We start from the raw sequence: 16,207 nt of genomic DNA on the forward strand, positions 1-16,207 counted from the left end.
AACTCACTTAGTGAAACATAGCTAGTTGTACTATGCAACAGGATCATGAAACATGTGAAACATGACTAGGAAACAAATGCAACATTTCTTTGGTTTTTCATTGTTTCAGTACGTACAGTGCTTGATTCTTGTGTGACCAATGTGGGGTGTGACTAATAATTCTCTTAAACAACTTAGTGATACTTAGAATGTCATTAGGAACAATGTTTATGTGGATCATTTTGCCTAATTAGGTTTCCAAGTCATGGTTTGACCATTATGGAACCCTAGAGCTCCTGAGTTTGACTGTTTAAAAAGTGTAGCTTAGAGTGTTTGCATGTCTGAGCAACCTAAAGCAAAGTTGTAGCATATTTTATAAGGAACAAACTTTGTTTAGGAGCCAACTCATGAAAATGTGTAGAACATGTTCAATTTGGGTCCACAAGTCAGAAACCAGGGCTGATTCTACACTTAGAATTTTTCTAAGTGTTTAATGCATTTCCAGTTTTTCAAGCCCGACTTTGGCTTGATTTTACTCTCTATCCCTTGTGAATTAGGCTTTGATCTCTAAAGGAGTGTTGTAGCTGGTACATAGTACTTCAACTTTCGTTTAGGAGGTTTATGCTAATTACCAAAGGATTCAGAGATACATCGACTCCAAATCGCGCTGTCAGGCTCCATCGTTGTTCACTGAATCACGTCTATAGTGTTTCGGCAGTTCGAATCATGGCCGACCGAGCTCAGGCCGCGCGCGCCAAGTGGAGGCCGTACGCCGGCGTTGGCCCCACGGGTCAGGCCATTGCGGCCACGACGACGCCACGCGCCCCTCAGCTTGCCTATTTGCTTCGCCCGTGCCGCGTCTCGCCTCGCCTGTTCGCCAGAACCAAGCACAGCGCCTCCGCCATTGCCGGCCGAGCCTCCGCCGTCACCTCGCTCATGCGCCACTGCAAAAACGCTGCCACCAGCCAGCTCCAAGCTCCACCGCGACCTCCTCTTGCTCGTCGTCGCCTCCACGCAGTCAGTCAACCTCGGGTGAGGCCGCTTTCGGCATTTCCGCGCCGTCGCAACCTCGTCGGAGGTGAGCCCGCTGTGGCCAACCACCACCGGAGCTCTCTCCCTCCTTTCTCTCCCGTCCCTCGTTGTCTTTGTGAACTCCTGATGCTCACGCCAGTCTTAGATCGGACCGCCATGGCCAGAGTTGGCCGGCGTACCATGCGCAGCGCCGCCGCAAGCACCATTGCCGACGGCGACCTCCTCCTCTGTAGCCAGGGAGCCCGTTTTCTACTCCCATCGGCGCGGGGCAGTGTGCTGAGCATGTTGGTGCCCCCCCTTCGCCAGAATCCTCGCCGTCGTCGAGCGGTGGCCGGTCAACGACCTCCCCTGCTCGGCTACGACTGGCCGGTGGGTCCATTGACCCCCGCGGGACCCGCCTGTCAATGGCTCATACAGTTTTAGATTTGAGTTTAAATGCTGATTCTTATGCTATTTTGTGATTTTTGTATCTCCTCTGTGGTAGATCCAAATGGAGTGAGGTAAATTTTGGTAGAGTCACAATGAAGTGTAGTATTTAAGAAAAATAGGACATGAGCACATGTTGTAGAAATTTTGGGTGAATTAAATAGGAACTTAAAATGTGTTTTTAAATGCATGCAAACTTGTTTAAATTATATCTGTAGTTCCTATGCTCCAAAAATTATGAAATTTTGTGGGTGAGCTATTCTTGATGAGTAGAATCTCTGGTAAAATTTTAGAGTCATTGCATGTATGGTTTTTGAGTTATAGATTTTCCTTTTATCATTGGGCAATTCTTGTGTGAATTTTAGTAATTTATTTATGAATCTTATAACTATGAAATTTATTGGAGAATGTCCTAGTACCTTAAGGATGCTAAAAAAATATGAAATCTGTTGCTTGACACTTTTAACTAAGGTTTCCTATTTATGCCATTTTAAGCCTTTATACCTTGTCATTTTTGTGTAGGATGAGATACTTGTTCAATTGATGTGAAATTTTTGTAGTAGCCTATTGGAGACGTGTATATGCTACTGTAATTTTTGTGGAATTTTATGTACACTTTGGATATGTGTTTATTATTTAACCTAAGTATCTAAATAAATTATTAAAGGCATGAGAATAATTTAGTTAGGAATGGACACTATGTTTTCTGGTGTTCTTCCAATATGTATGATGAGTTAGTAAAGTTGGTCTTGTCCGTTGGTATGTTTACAACGTAAGTTAATAATTATTTCTTGTGTTGTGTCTTTCTGGCTAATTCTGGGAACTTTATAAAGTTCCCCATGATAGATTGGTTTGCTGGGAAAATGGTTAATAACAAGGTTGTAGACAATTTTATAAGCTTTCTAGAAAGTCTTAAATCATGGTATTCAGATCTATAGAACTCCAGTTATGGATCAAACTTGTAGCTGCTGTTTACAGCCTGAAAAACTATTGAGTGCAGTAACTGACTGGTTTGCTTTATATGAGTTGATGTGATGATTTAGATGCTAGGCTAATTTAAGATAAATTGTTAGTTGCAGGTGCTAGACCTCTTACCGAAGATGAACAACTTTATCTTAGGTTATTAGAACTTGGTGAGTGTGCCATTCTTGTTTTCTAAAAGAGATATGCACCTACTCGGTAAAAATCAATGTTAATCTTGCATCATTATGTCTTTCATGCGTCCATTCATACATGGCTATACATTTCATCATCATCTTCCATCTCTTGTGCATGCACGATTCTTACTATGCATATGCATGCAATAGGTGTTTCGGAGGGAGTTACGCTTCTGGAATTCGAGCCAGTACTTCTGGAGGAGCAGCAGCAAGCTCAGGAGCAGGAGGTGCAGGCCCCCGAAGAAGGAGTCAACGAAGAAGTTCTTGAGTGCCCCGATCACCAACCTTTATCTTTTCTGAAAGGCAAGCCCCGGAGCATTCTAAGACTCCTATGTTTTAAAAATGGTTACTTTGAGTATCTTTATTTATTGATGCATTTAGTGATAGGAATTGGATGCGAACACTTCTTGCATATATATATCTATTCCTTGGCCAGTATACGTACCCTGAATCCTATTTAGGTTTAGGAGCGAATCAAAGCTTAGCCATGCTTAGATCGGTAAAAGTCGGGTGATTTCCTGTCACCTGCATATTAGAAAAATGTCTGATCGCGGTTGGCTATAATCGCTATCGTGGAGAATAACCATGTGTTAATAATGAATTGTGACCGGGCGGGAGGTCGATAGAGAAGCAACAAGGCAAGGAGGTCTTGGTTGTGGATCTATCCCCGTCTATGTCGGTTAAGGACTGATTCGCTGTACGTCCTCATGTCATGTTGAACGCATGCCTATCACTTAGTTGGCCGGATAACTCGTTCCGACCACGAAACCGAGTAGCTCAACTCAGGCCAGAAGACCGAGAAGTGAAAGTGTGCACCCTGGCGGTAGTAAGGATGTGTGGGGAGCTATTGGCGTAAGTCCATGGTGAGATTGACCACCTGGCAGAGTGGACTCCCTGAGGGTGCGGCGCTGCTCGGAGCCGCGATTCCTGAGATGTACCAAAGGTGACCTAAGGCTGCCTTCGCGAGGTATGCCTGGGTTTGTGTTAGGAATACCCCTCCAGCTGGATAGGAATCGATTCGAATCGCCGTCTCTCCCGAATAGTGAGAACTTGACTGAGCAGCGGCAACGTAGATGCACTTAATTGAACTTGATGGTTAAAATTGATGATGATGATGATACAACATTATACCGGATATGGTTACTAATGTTTGGAGTTAATCAATTGCTTGCTCTAGTACAGGTGCTAATCTAGTTGATAGGTTAATATTGTTAAAATTGCTGCTTACTCATAAAGCAAATTATGCTCTCGTATCACTAAAGCGTTTTTGCAAAATGGTTGTCAAGCTAGATCCACCGACAAAGCCTTGCATAATCCTTGGTGTCATTTATTTCTGGTTTACGACGGGTAAGTCTAGCTGAGTACCTTCTCGTACTCAGGGTTTATTTCCCCTTTGTTGCAGATGACGTGCTATATAACGGCTACTACAAGTATTGTCTTCACCCTGCGGGGGATGAAGACTAGATCATGGGCATGATCATCTATGTTGTCTTATCTTACTGCTTTTGCTGGAGATGACTATGGTACTGGCTTGTATTGAACTAAGTGTGTATGATGGTGTTAAACTACTTTGCTTCCGCTATTTGTGAACTCGTTTTATAATAACTATGTGTACTCGGATGTATGTGGTACTTATGAACTACTTGTAAAATGGATGTAACATGTGGCTTGTTATGTTGAATTACTGTGATCTTGGTTGTATGCAAGTTGGTTTGTAATCCTTCGTGGTTTCAGTTGACTACCGGGTTTATATGGGTTCAAGTACGACGGTTTGATCACTCCGGTGATTGCTTTTGTACTTGTGCTCTTATAAATTGGTCAGTTCTGTTACAGCTGGTATCAGAGCTAGATTCAACATTAAACATGTCATATGTGTATTTAAAACAAAAGCTTTTGTTTGTAAAAATCAGTTTTGACAACTTATAGCTACATATATATAGGTGTTCAAATCTGAAATTTTATCTAAGTATGCCAGTTGTCATATCCTCTATGCCCTAATAAGGACTTTCAGGTGGCTTATTTAAGTAATAACATTTGGGGGGTAATTGCTTTCATTTTATTTCGTCGTCCATACGGCGTGCTATTGTATGGATGCCATCCGCTTGGATGGTAATGTATGGATCACTTGCCTCTACGCCCAGGTAAAGTGAGTTGTGAGAGCATGACCGTCCAACTGTCGGTCTAGGGGAGAGTTAGTTTTGGTTACCGGAATGTTTACATGTTGCACACATGTACATATGAAGGTACTTAATTGTGGGTGTATCAATCGGGTAGCTTTGGATACCGAAGTATATATATTCGGGGATGTATATATGGAGAGTATCTTAGTTTACTGCTTTCATTGCATACTTATTTCTTTTGTTGGGATGGGCTGCAATGAAATTTTCTGCAGGTACACTAACAACACAACGCGTAGCTCGATTAGATACGTATATGAGAGAACGTATGTATGCCACCGTCTATGTCGCTAGAATGTTAAATTTTCTTAAGATTCGTGAGGACGTACGGAACGTGCATGCATCATGTCTACTCATGCCATTGCATTTTTGCATCACTCCCTCCCTTATCTTTAATTATTCCATTATAGTTTTCTCATCCTATAAGATAATCCTCTCACACCCAAGTTGCAATGCTACTACTGATGGCCGCACTAGCACTACCGCCCTAGAGCAGCACATTCCTTCATGTGTTTGGCACCCCAACCCTGTTGTGGATGGTGCTACATTTAGTAGGATACTTGGAGCAGTCTCGTTATACTTAGATGTAATCTCTGAAACTTGAAGTTGACCAAAAATTTGGCATGTGAGCGTATTCATCGTATGAATGTGCGGAGTAAAAGTTATGGCGATGTTATGAGGATGAATTATTGTGCCTCTGTTTATTGTATGAAATTAATCTCTCCAATAAGTTCAGTTTGGCATAATTCTACAATTCGTCTGCAATGTATCTGACATCGTCCATCATTACTCACAAATGCGCTTCTGCAGATGTCGCGCAATCTGCGTTTAGGCCGTGGTGGGGGTAGTGGTGATGATGATCTTCCACCGCCACCATCGCCCACACCGTCTGATCTGTTGGCTATGCTCATGGAAGGTCAGCGTGCGTTGGGTGATGCCATGCGTACCATGGCCCAGCATCAAGCCCAAGGCCGCAATCAACGACAAGGACCAGAGCCCAACCAGTTTAGTGATTTCAAAGAATTCCAAGATACCAAGCCGCCCATCTTCAAGGAAGCTGAAGAGCCGCTCCAAGCAGAAGAGTGGCTAAACACGCTTGAGCACAAGTTCTGTTTGCTCAGGGTGACAGAGCAGATGAAGGCGGAGTATGCTTTGCATCAGCTACAAGGACCAGCAGGTATATGGTGGCGACATTATCGGTCCACCCTACCAGAAAATGCCCAGATCACTTGGAATCGATTCCAGGAAGCTTTCAAGAGTCATTATATTCCTCCCGGGTTGATGGCCATAAAGCACAATGAGTTTATGAAGTTGGTGCAGGGCACCAAGACACTCACTGAATATCTTCATGCCTTCAATCATCTGGCAAGGTATGCTCTAGAATTCATTGATTCAGAAGCTAAGAAAATCGCCAGCTTTAAGAGAGGGCTTAGTCCCAAACTGATGAAGTCCATGGAGAACAACAAAAGTGTCACTTTCAATGAGTTCGTAAGCGATGCTCTTACTCAAGGGAATAACGATAATGTCTATGCTGCTTCCAAAAGTCGCAAGAGGGTCTTTGAGGCAGGTGTCTCTCAGGCTAGAGCTCTAGTAGCGAAGACTCTGTTTCGCCCACCGACTACAGCCGTTCGGTACAGGCCGCCACAAAAGAAGAATCAGGCAAAGACTGGGTTCAAGAAGGCATTCACTGTACCTCTTCCAAAGGGTACCACTGGACCTGGAAATTCTTTTGTTCCGCTAGCGAATAGGCCCTGCTGGAATTGTGGCAGGATAGGTCATTGGTCCAAGAATTGTCCGTATCCTCAGAAGAACAATCAGAAGCAAGGGAATTCTGGTGCTCGTCAAGGACATGTTAACTACACCAACGTGACCGAGATACCCTCAGGAGAGGTGGTCACCGCGGGTAAGTTTCTTGTGAATCACCATTCGGCAGTTGTACTATTTGATTCTGGTGCTTCGCATTCATTTATGAGTCCAGCTTTTGCATCGAAATACAATCAGAAGGTAATTACAGTATCCACGGGTAGTTATTGCATTAGTGCAGCTGGAAGTAATATTTCGACCAATCAAATAGTGCTGGGGGTGAGTATTGAAATAGTGGGATGAGTGTTTATGGCCGACGTGGTAGTCCTACCGGGATTAGGGATAGATGTAATCTTAGGAATGAAGTGGATGAGCGGTCATGGAGTGCTCATTGATACTTCCACTAGGGTCGTTATGTTGAGGGATCCTATCAGCAATGAAGCCTTCCTTGTGCCACTTCCCAGAGAGCTAGAACTCCACAACACTGCTAATGCTATCTAGACCCCGAGAATTGAGGACGTCCCAGTAGTGTGTGAATTTCCAGATGTTTTTCCTGATGATCTACCTGGTTTACCGCCGGATCGAGATATTGAATTCAAGATCGAGTTAGTGCCGGGCACTGCACCTATTTCTAGAAGGCCTTATAGGATGCCGCCCAATGAGTTAGCAGAGCTTAAAGTACAGTTACAAGATCTGTTAGAGAAAGGTCTTATCCGACCTAGTGCTTCTCCCTGGAGTTGTCCTGCTATATTTGTGAAGAAGAAGGACAAGTCATTGTGCATGTGTGTGGATTATCGTCCACTCAATGCGGTGACAATCAAGAACAAGTACCCATTGCCCCGCATTGATATTTTGTTTGATCAGTTGTCTAAGGCAAAGGTATTCTCTAAAATTGATTTGAGATCTGGTTATCATCAGATAAAGATTAGACCGGAGGATGTGCCTAAGACCGCTTTCTCCACCAGATACGGGTTGTATGAGTATCTGGTTATGTCTTTCGGCCTGACCAATGCTCCTGCATACTTCGTATATCTGATGAATTCTGTGTTCATGGAAGAACTAGACAAATTTGTAGTTGTCTTCATTGATGACATCTTAATCTTTTCTATAAATGCTGAAGAACATGCCGAGCATCTGAGAGTTGTTTTATCCAGGCTCCGAGAGCATAAGCTTTATGCCAAGTTCAGTAAATGTGAGTTTTGGCTTAAGAAAGTACCTTTCTTAGGTCATGTGTTGTCCGATGAAGGGATTTCGGTTGATCCGTCTAAGGTGCAAGAAGTCATGAATTGGAAAGCACCAACTTCAGTACATGAGATCAGAAGTTTCCTTGGTTTGGCTGGGTATTATCGTCGATTCATCCCAGATTTCTCTAAGGTAGCCAAGCCCATGACCAGGCTGCTCTAAAAAGATGTAAAGTTTGTTTGGACTCCAGAGTGTGAGACTGCTTTTTGCACTTTGAGGACCTTGTTGACAACAGCTCCTGTGTTGGCACAACCTGACATCGAGAAACCGTTTGATGTGTTTTGTGATGCATCAGGTACCGGTTTAGGATGTGTCCTTATGTAGGAAGGTCGAGTTAACGCCTATGCCTCACGTCAGCTAAGGAAGCATGAAGCTAATTATCCAACTCATGATCTTGAGTTAGCTGCGGTTGTGCATGCTTTGAAGATTTGGAGGCATTACTTGCTCGGTAACGTGTGCTATATTTATACCGATCATAAAAGTCTCAAGTATATCTTCACTCAACTAGAATTGAACATGAGACAGAGAAGATGGCTAGAGTTGATTAAAGATTATAACTTAGAAGTCCATTATCATCCGGTTAAAGCAAATGTTGTTGCTAATGCTTTGAGTAGGAAATCTCACTGTAATTCTCTCTTGGAGGCAGATTCTCATTTGGCGCATCTGTTACATCCTGCTGTGTTGCACAGTATTACCCTTAGTTGCTCTCTAGAAAGTAAAATCATCGAGCTTCAGAAAACCGATGTGGGTGTGTTCCACATCAAAAGAAAAATGAAGGAACAAGAGACAAAATACTTTCGTATTGATGAGAAGGGTGTTCTATGGTTTAAGGACAGACTGGTAGTACCGAAGGACAAAGAGCTTAGAAACCAAATCTTAGAAGAAGCTCACTCATCCAAGTTATCTATCCACCCAGGAAGTAGTAAAATGTATCAAGATTTGAAATCTCGCTTTTGGTGGACAAAGATGAAGAAAGAAATCGCAGCTTATGTTGCAAGGTGCGACAATTGTTGTAGAGTCAAAGCAATTCACATGAAGCCTGCTGGACTTCTCCAACCATTGTCTATACCAGGATGGAAGTGGGAAGAGATTAGTATGGATTTTATTGTTGGACTTCCCCCTACCCAAAAGAATTTTAATTCCATATGGGTGATAGTGGATCGTTTAACAAAGTCTGCTCATTTCATACCAGTTAGGGTTGACTATTGGCCAAGTGACTATGCTGAGCTATATTTTAACCAGATAGTATATCTCCATGGTGTTCCTAGAACCATTGTATCTGAAGAGGACCTCAGTTCACCGCTCGTTTTTGGGAACAACTGCATAAGATGATAGGGACCAACTTAGTTAGAAGTTCTGCTTATCATCCCCAAACCTTCGGACAGACAGAGCGGGTGAATCAAATATTGGAAGACATGTTAAGAGCTTGCGTCATATCATCCAAAGGTTCATGGGATAAGTGGTTACCCTTGGCTGAATTTTCCTATAATAATAGTTATCAAGAAAGCATCAAGATGGCCCCGTTCGAGGCGTTGTATGGTCGCAAGTGTAGAACTCCTTTGAACTGGGTTGAGTCTGGAGAAAGGAGATACTACGGCATTGATTTCATTGAAGAGGCTGAACAACAAGTCCGTACTATCCAAAAACATATGAAAGCCGCTCAAGCTAGGCAGAAAAGCTATGCTGATAAAAGAAGGAAGCCCATTGAGTTTGAAGTGGGTGATCACGTTTATCTGAAGGTATCACCGATGAAAGGTGTGCAGCGATTTGGAGTAAAGAGAAAGCTTGCACCTAGGTATGTAGGGCCATATCCGATCATAGAGAAGAGTGGGAATGTAGCTTACAAGATAGAGTTACCTTACGAGATGAGAGCTATCTTCAATGTTTTTCATGTATCTCAATTGAAGAAATGTCTCCGTATTCCCGAAGAAAGAGTTTAACTTCGTGATGTCAAGTTGAAATCAGATTTATCCTATGAAGAAAGACCAGTGCGGGTTATCGACATGAGAGAAAGAGTAACCCGGAATCATGTGGTTAAGTTCTACAAGGTTATGTGGAGTAACCAGGGTAGTGAGAGCGATGCAACGTGGGAGCGGGAAGATTATTTGAAGGATGTATACCCTACCTTTTATTCAAAATGGTACGCTTTTCAAATCTCGGGGCGAGATTTTTTATAAGGGGGGAGGGCTGTAACACCCTAGGTGTTAGGCTTGCATAATTGCACTTGCATTTCATGGACATGGGCATCATTCCTCCATTCATGAGCTTATATCACATGAAACATGTTTTCGACACATTTGCAACATATTGTATATTTCATGTGTATTGTTTTCATGAAATGAGTAGGGTGCAACACCCAAGTGCAACATGTGTAACTCACTTAGTGAAACATAGCTAGTTGTACTATGCAACAGGATCATGAAACATGTGAAACATGACTAGGAAACAAATGCAACATTTCTTTGGTTTTTCATTGTTTCAGTACGTACAGTGCTTGATTCTTGTGTGACCAATGTGGGGTGTGACTAATAATTCTCTTAAACAACTTAGTGATACTTAGAATGTCATTAGGAACAATGTTTATGTGGATCATTTTGCCTAATTAGGTTTCCAAGTCATGGTTTGACCATTATGGAACCCTAGAGCTCCTGAGTTTGACTGTTTAAAAAGTGTAGCTTAGAGTGTTTGCATGTCTGAGCAACCTAAAGCAAAGTTGTAGCATATTTTATAAGGAACAAACTTTGTTTAGGAGCCAACTCATGAAAATGTGTAGAACATGTTCAATTTGGGTCCACAAGTCAGAAACCAGGGCTGATTCTACACTTAGAATTTTTCTAAGTGTTTAATGCATTTCCAGTTTTTCAAGCCCGACTTTGGCTTGATTTTACTCTCTATCCCTTGTGAATTAGGCTTTGATCTCTAAAGGAGTGTTGTAGCTGGTACATAGTACTTCAACTTTCGTTTAGGAGGTTTATGCTAATTACCAAAGGATTCAGAGATACATCGACTCCAAATCGCGCTGTCAGGCTCCATCGTTGTTCACTGAATCACGTCTACAGTGTTTCGGCAGTTCGAATCATGGCCGACCGAGCTCAGGCCGCGCGCGCCAAGTGGAGGCCGTACGCCGGCGTTGGCCCCACGGGTCAGGCCATTGCGGCCACGACGACGCCACGCGCCCCTCAGCTTGCCTATTTGCTTCGCCCGTGCCGCGTCTCGCCTCGCCTGTTCGCCAGAACCAAGCACAGCGCCTCCGCCATTGCCGGCCGAGCCTCCGCCGTCACCTCGCTCATGCGCCACTGCAAAAACGCTGCCACCAGCCAGCTCCAAGCTCCACCGCGACCTCCTCTTGCTCGTCGTCGCCTCCACGCAGTCAGTCAACCTCGGGTGAGGCCGCTTTCGGCATTTCCGCGCCGTCGCAACCTCGTCGGAGGTGAGCCCGCTGTGGCCAACCACCACCGGAGCTCTCTCCCTCCTTTCTCTCCCGTCCCTCGTTGTCTTTGTGAACTCCTGATGCTCACGCCAGTCTTAGATCGGACCGCCATGGCCAGAGTTGGCCGGCGTACCATGCGCAGCGCCGCCGCAAGCACCATTGCCGACGGCGACCTCCTCCTCTGTAGCCAGGGAGCCCGTTTTCTACTCCCATCGGCGCGGGGCAGTGTGCTGAGCATGTTGGTGCCCCCCCTTCGCCAGAATCCTCGCCGTCGTCGAGCGGTGGCCGGTCAACGACCTCCCCTGCTCGGCTGCGACTGGCCGGTGGGTCCATTGACCCCCGCGGGACCCGCCTGTCAATGGCTCATACAGTTTTAGATTTGAGTTTAAATGCTGATTCTTATGCTATTTTGTGATTTTTGTATCTCCTCTGTGGTAGATCCAAATGGAGTGAGGTAAATTTTGGTAGAGTCACAATGAAGTGTAGTATTTAAGAAAAATAGGACATGAGCACATGTTGTAGAAATTTTGGGTGAATTAAATAGGAACTTAAAATGTGTTTTTAAATGCATGCAAACTTGTTTAAATTATATCTGTAGTTCCTATGCTCCAAAAATTATGAAATTTTGTGGGTGAGCTATTCTTGATGAGTAGAATCTCTGGTAAAATTTTAGAGTCATTGCATGTATGGTTTTTGAGTTATAGATTTTCCTTTTATCATTGGGCAATTCTTGTGTGAATTTTAGTAATTTATTTATGAATCTTATAACTATGAAATTTATTGGAGAATGTCCTAGTACCTTAAGGATGCTAAAAAAATATGAAATCTGTTGCTTGACACTTTTAACTAAGGTTTCCTATTTATGCCATTTTAAGCCTTTATACCTTGTCATTTTTGTGTAGGATGAGATACTTGTTCAATTGATGTGAAATTTTTGTAGTAGCCTATTGGAGACGTGTATATGCTACTGTAATTTTTGTGGAATTTTATGTACACTTTGGATATGTGTTTATTATTTAACCTAAGTATCTAAATAAATTATTAAAGGCATGAGAATAATTTAGTTAGGAATGGACACTATGTTTTCTGGTGTTCTTCCAATATGTATGATGAGTTAGTAAAGTTGGTCTTGTCCGTTGGTATGTTTACAACGTAAGTTAATAATTATTTCTTGTGTTGTGTCTTTCTGGCTAATTCTGGGAACTTTATAAAGTTCCCCATGATAGATTGGTTTGCTGGGAAAATGGTTAATAACAAGGTTGTAGACAATTTTATAAGCTTTCTAGAAAGTCTTAAATCATGGTATTCAGATCTATAGAACTCCAGTTATGGATCAAACTTGTAGCTGCTGTTTACAGCCTGAAAAACTATTGAGTGCAGTAACTGACTGGTTTGCTTTATATGAGTTGATGTGATGATTTAGATGCTAGGCTAATTTAAGATAAATTGTTAGTTGCAGGTGCTAGACCTCTTACCGAAGATGAACAACTTTATCTTAGGTTATTAGAACTTGGTGAGTGTGCCATTCTTGTTTTCTAAAAGAGATATGCACCTACTCGGTAAAAATCAATGTTAATCTTGCATCATTATGTCTTTCATGCGTCCATTCATACATGGCTATACATTTCATCATCATCTTCCATCTCTTGTGCATGCACGATTCTTACTATGCATATGCATGCAATAGGTGTTTCGGAGGGAGTTACGCTTCTGGAATTCGAGCCAGTACTTCTGGAGGAGCAGCAGCAAGCTCAGGAGCAGGAGGTGCAGGCCCCCGAAGAAGGAGTCAACGAAGAAGTTCTTGAGTGCCCCGATCACCAACCTTTATCTTTTCTGAAAGGCAAGCCCCGGAGCATTCTAAGACTCCTATGTTTTAAAAATGGTTACTTTGAGTATCTTTATTTATTGATGCATTTAGTGATAGGAATTGGATGCGAACACTTCTTGCATATATATATCTATTCCTTGGCCAGTATACGTACCCTGAATCCTATTTAGGTTTAGGAGCGAATCAAAGCTTAGCCATGCTTAGATCGGTAAAAGTCGGGTGATTTCCTGTCACCTGCATATTAGAAAAATGTCTGATCGCGGTTGGCTATAATCGCTATCGTGGAGAATAACCATGTGTTAATAATGAATTGTGACCGGGCGGGAGGTCGATAGAGAAGCAACAAGGCAAGGAGGTCTTGGTTGTGGATCTATCCCCGTCTGTGTCGGTTAAGGACCGATTCGCTGTACGTCCTCATGTCATGTTGAACGCATGCCTATCACTTAGTTGGCCGGATAACTCGTTCCGACCGCGAAGCCGAGTAGCTCAACTCAGGCCAGAAGACCGAGAAGTGAAAGTGCGCACCCTGGCGGTAGTAAGGATGTGCGAGGAGCTATTGGCGTAAGTCCATGGTGAGATTGACCACCTGGCAGAGTGGACTCCCTGAGGGTGCGGCGCTGCTCGGAGCCGCGATTCCTGAGATGTACCAAAGGTGACCTAAGGCTGCCTTCGCGAGGTATGCCTGGGTTTGTGTTAGGAATACCCCTCCAGCTGGATAGGAATCGATTCGAATCGCCGTCTCTCCCGGATAGTGAGAACTTGATTGAGCAGCGGCAACGTAGATGCACTTAATTGAACTTGATGGTTAAAATTGATGATGATGATGATACAACATTATACCGGATATGGTTACTAATGTTTGGAGTTAATCAATTGCTTGCTCTAGTACAGGTGCTAATCTAGTTGATAGGTTAATATTGTTAAAATTGCTGCTTACTCATAAAGCAAATTATGCTCTCGTATCACTAAAGCATTTTTGCAAAATGGTTGTCAAGCTAGATCCACCGACAAAGCCTTGCATAATCCTTGGTGTCATTTATTTCTGGTTTACAACGGGTAAGTCTAGCTGAGTACCTTCTCGTACTCAGGGTTTATTTCCCCTTTGTTGCAGATGACGTGCTATATAATGGCTACTGCAAGTATTGTCTTCACCCTGCGTGGGATGAAGACTAGATCATGGGCATGATCATCTATGTTGTCTTATCTTACTGCTTTTGCTGGAGATGACTATGGTACTGGCTTGTATTGAACTAAGTGTGTATGATGGTGTTAAACTACTTTGCTTCCGCTATTTGTGAACTCGTTTTGTAATAACTATGTGTACTCGGATGTATGTGGTACTTATGAACTACTTGTGAAATGGATGTAACATGTGGCTTGTTATGTTGAATTACTGTGATCTTGGTTGTATGCAAGTTGGTTTGAAATCCTTCGTGGTTTCAGTTGACTACCGGGTTTATATGGGTTCAAGTACGACGGTTTGATCACTCCGGTGATTGCTTTTGTACTTGTGCTCTTATAAATTGGTTGGTTCTGTTACAGAGCGGGAAGCCGCGATGTCACGGTGGGTCGACAAGCTTGAGCGCTAGCTGGAATCCGCTCACCACGAGTCCTAAGACTAGGCGACCAAGGCGACAGGAGCATGGGCGGTGGAACTGCTCGTTGTGGAAGGGGTGACTGCCACCAAGCGGGGACTCAACACAGCAAAGGTCCACCTGGTAGAGACCGAGGTTGTGCTCTAGAAGTCTTTGGTGGCTCTGGAGACGGAGCGGAAGGCCCGGTCGGAGGCTGGTCGAGAGGTGCTCGAGCACCGGGGGCAGGTGCTTAGGGTGGAGGAGTCGAACACCCGACTGCTCGAGAGAGGTCACCTAGCAAGAGGAAGGGCTCTCCATCCTCGAAGGCACCTGCCTCGGTATGTATATGTTCCGCCTTTGGTTGATGTCTTGGTTTTTCCTTTCCCTTGCTTCTGAGCTTGTCGTCTTTTTTCAGAACTGGGCGGAAAAGTTGGTTCTCTGGAGCGGGAGCAGGAGACAGCTAAGGCGGCGATTGGTCAGAGCGTGGAGGCGCTAGCCAAGTCTCTCGAAGAGCGATGTGCTCTCGAGGGTGAGCTCGACCAGATCTGCAATGTCGCCCAGGTGGTTGTTTCCGAGGTGTTCGGGTCGGTGCCGAGCACCAGCACGCCCGATGTCCAGCTGGTGGAGGTCCCGAATGAGGTTTGGGCGCTCATCTCCGATGGGATATTCTACAGGACATCGAGGGTGCTGACCTCAATGGTGAGGGTACGCCGATGGCTGGAGCATGGATGCCATCCATGCGCTCAGGGAGAGCTTGGTGCCATATGCACAGTTGGTTGCCGAGCAAGTTTCCACGCAGTAGGTGATGGAGGCTCGCTGTTCGAGCATGGCTGAAGGCGGGCACTAAGAAGACGTCATCCAGCATGCAGACGGAGTGGAGACCGGGTCGGGAGCGAGTGTTGTTCCACCTCTGACCGAGCCAAATGTCATCCTATTGGAAGGCGATCAGCCCCTATCCTCGTCGACCGAGCCATTAGCCGATGCCACCGGGCGGCCACAATAGTTTTTTAGAGTAGAAGTAGTTAGTACATGTAAAAGTTAAGTTCGTGGGGAAGCCCCCGTATGAATAGTTTTTTTTGTATTCATGAATACTTTGATTTTGTTTTGTGATGGAATCACTTCGTAGGGGAAGCTTGTCCCATCCATTCCTTGTCTTTTCCCTAGCATAGCTTTGTTTTTTATCCTTTGTTTTTTGCACCTGCCTGTTTGATCCATAGGCTGCAACCTTAAGAACCCGGGCGTGGCCCGCGAGGCTCAGCTGCTCATAACCGTAGGTCGTGGCAGGGTGTGATTGGTCGGGAGTTTAAAACAAAGTTATGTAGGGTAATTAAAGGTATGGACTACCATTTTATTTGGGTAAATAGTATTTACTATATGATAGTAAAAAAGAGAGGTGGTATTGCACCGTTGTGGAGCCCCCAAGCGACCTAGGGCAAGAGTGCTCGGTCTAGGGTGCTTGTAGGAGAAAACGTTAAATGAAACAAAGTGGTAAGACTGGATTTTTAGGGGAAGAAACGACATAACTGTTCGATGTTCCAAGTGTTGGTGAGAACGTTGTC

Source organism: Miscanthus floridulus, chromosome 5, assembly GCF_019320115.1.
Source record: "Miscanthus floridulus cultivar M001 chromosome 5, ASM1932011v1, whole genome shotgun sequence".
NCBI classification, from domain to species: domain Eukaryota; kingdom Viridiplantae; phylum Streptophyta; class Magnoliopsida; order Poales; family Poaceae; genus Miscanthus; species Miscanthus floridulus.